Source organism: Schistocerca serialis, chromosome 2 (genome assembly GCF_023864345.2).
Source record: "Schistocerca serialis cubense isolate TAMUIC-IGC-003099 chromosome 2, iqSchSeri2.2, whole genome shotgun sequence".
Classification (NCBI taxonomy): domain Eukaryota; kingdom Metazoa; phylum Arthropoda; class Insecta; order Orthoptera; family Acrididae; genus Schistocerca; species Schistocerca serialis.
Genome location: NC_064639.1, coordinates 96,552,163 through 96,555,841, shown reverse-complemented (window position 1 = coordinate 96,555,841; position 3,679 = coordinate 96,552,163).

Sequence of the window (3,679 nt, the reverse complement as noted above, 5' to 3'; positions counted from 1 at the left end):
AGCTTAAGCGGAAGTGCTGGCAGCTCCTTAATGCCCTCCGCTGCCTGAGCAACACCAACTGGAGTGCAGATTTCTCTACGCTTCTGCAGCTCTACAGAGCCCTTGTTCAATCCCACCTTGACTATGGGAATGTGGTTTGGTTCGGCGGCACCCTCAGTGTTGCATTTACTCGACCCAGTGCACCACTGTGGCATTAGACTAGCGACGGGAGATTTCCAGACGAGTTTGCTGACCAGTGTCCTGGCAGAGGCTGGAGTGCCGTCATTGCAAGTTAGGCGTGCACAACTGCTGGCCAGTTACATAGCACACATTCGTAGTTCTCCTGTGCATCCGAATCACCATCTCGTTTTCCCACCCACAGCAGATCATCTCACGCATCGGTGTCCCATGTCAGGGCTTCCAGTTACAGTTCCTATCTGGTCCTTTCTTTCTGAACTGGAATCCTTGCCTTAACAACCTATACTTGAGGTCCATTCACATACACCTCCATGGTGTACACATAGGCCACAGCTTCGCCCCATGGTTCTCCACTGCCACCTCCTCTAGATTCTACACAAGTACCGAGACCTCAAAGTGGTTTAAACTGATGGCTCGATGGCTGATACTCAAGTCGGCTTTGTGTATGTCCATGGAGGACATACTGAACAGCATTCCTTGCCCGATGGCTGCAGTGTATTCACTGCAGAGCTGGTGGCCATATCTCGTGCATTTCAGTATATCTGTTCATGCCCCGAGGAATTGTTTCTTTTGTGTACTGACTCCTTGAGCAGCCTACAAGCTATTGACTAGTGCTACCCTCACCATCCTTCAGTGGCGTCCATCCAGGAGTCCATCTATGCCCTGGGCTGGTCCCATTGTTCAGTGGTGTTTGTGTGGACCCCACGGCACATCGGCATCCCAGGCAACGAACTTGCCGACAGGCTGCCCAAACAGGCTACATGGAAACCACTTCTGGAGATTCACATCTCTGAACCTGTTCTGCATTCTGCCCTACACTATAGGGTTTTTCAGCTTTGGGAGATGGAATGGCATAACAGTACATACAACAAACTGCGTTTCATTAAGGAGACTACGAATGTGTGGAAGTCTTCCATGCGCGCCTCTTGCAGGGAATCAGTTGTCCTCTGCCGGCTCTGCATTGGCCATGCTTGGGCAAGCCACAGTTACCTCTTGCACAGTGAAGACCCGCCTCAGTGTCGGTGTGGCACCCAATTGACAGTGGGCCATATTCTGGTGCACTGTCCCAATTCGACTGACCAGCAACGAAATCTTGGGTTACCGGACTCGTTGCTGCTCATTTTATCTGACAATGCCTCATTGATTAATTTAGTTCTACATTTTATTTGTGAGGGTGGGTTTCGTCATTTGATCTAAGTTTTAGCGCGTGTCCTTTTTCCCTCTGCGTCCTCCATGCTAGTGCTTTAGGGTGGAGGTTTTAATGTGTTGCAGAGTGGCTGGCTTCTCCTTTTTATTCCCGCAGTTGGCCAGCCACTGTAATCTGTCTTCTTGTTTTTCTCTCTTCTGTTTCTAGCGTCTATGTTGTTTTCTTGTCCTCCTTTGTTCCTTTTAGTGTTCTTTGCCTTTCCTTTGTTCTTGTGGTTTTTCCTTTCTTTCCGTTTTGTGTTATATGTCTCAACTGGTTTATCCTCACACTTGTGGCATTGTTTCATTAGGAACAAGGGACTGTTGACCTCAGGGTTTGGTCCCTTCCCCCCTCTTTTTAACCAACCAACCAACCAACCAACCAACCAACCATTAGGTTACCACACCCTAACTTGATAGCCTGCCTAAACCACATATAGTGTCTGTTCTTTTGGATGTGTGACCAAAAGAACAGACACAACACCTTTATAAATATATGTGCCTGACAGTGCATTTGGACTGAAAGGCCAATATTCTATGTCAGATAGCCCACAGGATTGTGGTAGACCTACAGGCAAAGAATAACACATTGGGTACACTACTGTGTAGTGTCCAGCATATGGAGATTTGGGTCGGATAGGAAACATGATCTAATAGCTGGATGTTAAGGTGACAAATCATGTAAAATGAGAAATCTCTGTTCAAATCCTGGTACGGAAGAAATTTTCATCTGTCACTATGGAGCTGTTTTGATGTCCTATTCTAGTATGTCAGAAACTTTTTTCATTAGCCCTAGATCATATTTCACTCCAAACAGATTTAGCATGTCTATAGTGCTCGACCACATCCAGTAATGTCTTCTCATTTATGTGTAAGTAATGCTGCAGGAGAGAGCCAATGCAGTGAGGAGGAAGACTAAAACCAAAGTGTACATATTGAAGTAAATAGGGGATCTAAACAGTGAAGTATGGGATAAATTCAGATTGTGGATGAAAACAGCAAGTCTACTACATACATACTGCACATATACTACTTTGCATTATTGTGTTTCCAGTCAGTTACCACTCATTGAAAGTCACACACATTTGTAAGAAAACTTACATTGACATGGATCTTCCAGGAATACTGGTTGTAATAAAAAATAGAACAACAGGAGAGTGTGTAGGATTGTGTGCTAAAGATATGAGTCCTCCAACTGCTTTTTCTGGTGAAAGTTTGAAGGAACTAGGCTGTTGATAACTACATCTAGGTGCACAGTATAGAGAATTCAGTATTTCAGATGTCAAGTTGCACCCTGTCTCTAGTTGTAAAGGAAACCTAATTCACAAAATTTCTGGTGTTAGGAGGAGGGGAGTACACATGACAAAATCAGAGGTTAGGAGTGCTAATTTGAACATTTCACTGGACATGTTTCATAATTTTCTTACTGTCTCCATCCAGGGTACCAAAGTAATAAAACCTTAGAACAAAGCAAGAAATCCTTTTGTGATTTTCCACAGTTGTTACTAGTTATAATGTAATATTGAAGTAATCACTGAATAAAACAGTATTCTCATTCTTTTACATTAATTAATTCAAAATAAGCAAGGCGTTCCACCGAAGTCCTTTTAACTGCAAGTACAAGCAACTATCACTGCATTCATCTAAGGATATGGATAAAATGTCATATTTGGGATAAGAAGAGATGTTGAAGTTACTGATTTTGGACTTCATTCAGCAAAGGACCCTACAACAGTCTCATCAACTTCCACAGTGGACCCATATTCCAGACAGTCTTCATCTGGATCAGATAGACAGCACTGGGGACATAACAGAGAATCAGCCATACATACGAAACAGTCTCTCTGGAGATTCATATGTTTATGGTTGACCACCAAATACCAGGCATTGGAATTAAGAGAACCATGCACAAGATGCCAGAACACTGGCCAAGTAACAGAGGGTAGACAGCTTTCAGTTGGGTTTCTGAGATGCCTCTGTAACATCATAGATTAAGGGTTGACCTGCGACAGCAATTGCACAACTTGCGTATGAGACCTAGACGCCGCCGCAAGCACTAAGAGTGCATTGTGATAGAAGGCGTGCGTGTTGCGTACGGGCCGCGAGTTGCTGCCACTAGCGCAACCGTACATAACTGCCGACAGAGTTCAGCCAGGCTCATTCGGTTGGAATCTCATTTTTGCCTATTCTCTTATTTGCTTAGCTCTTATTCGTTTATAGCTCATGTTATTGTGCTCTCTTTCAGTCATTCTGATTGTTTTGATTTACTCCCAATTGAGAAGTGCTCATTTTGGCATTTCACTTTTGCATATTTCTC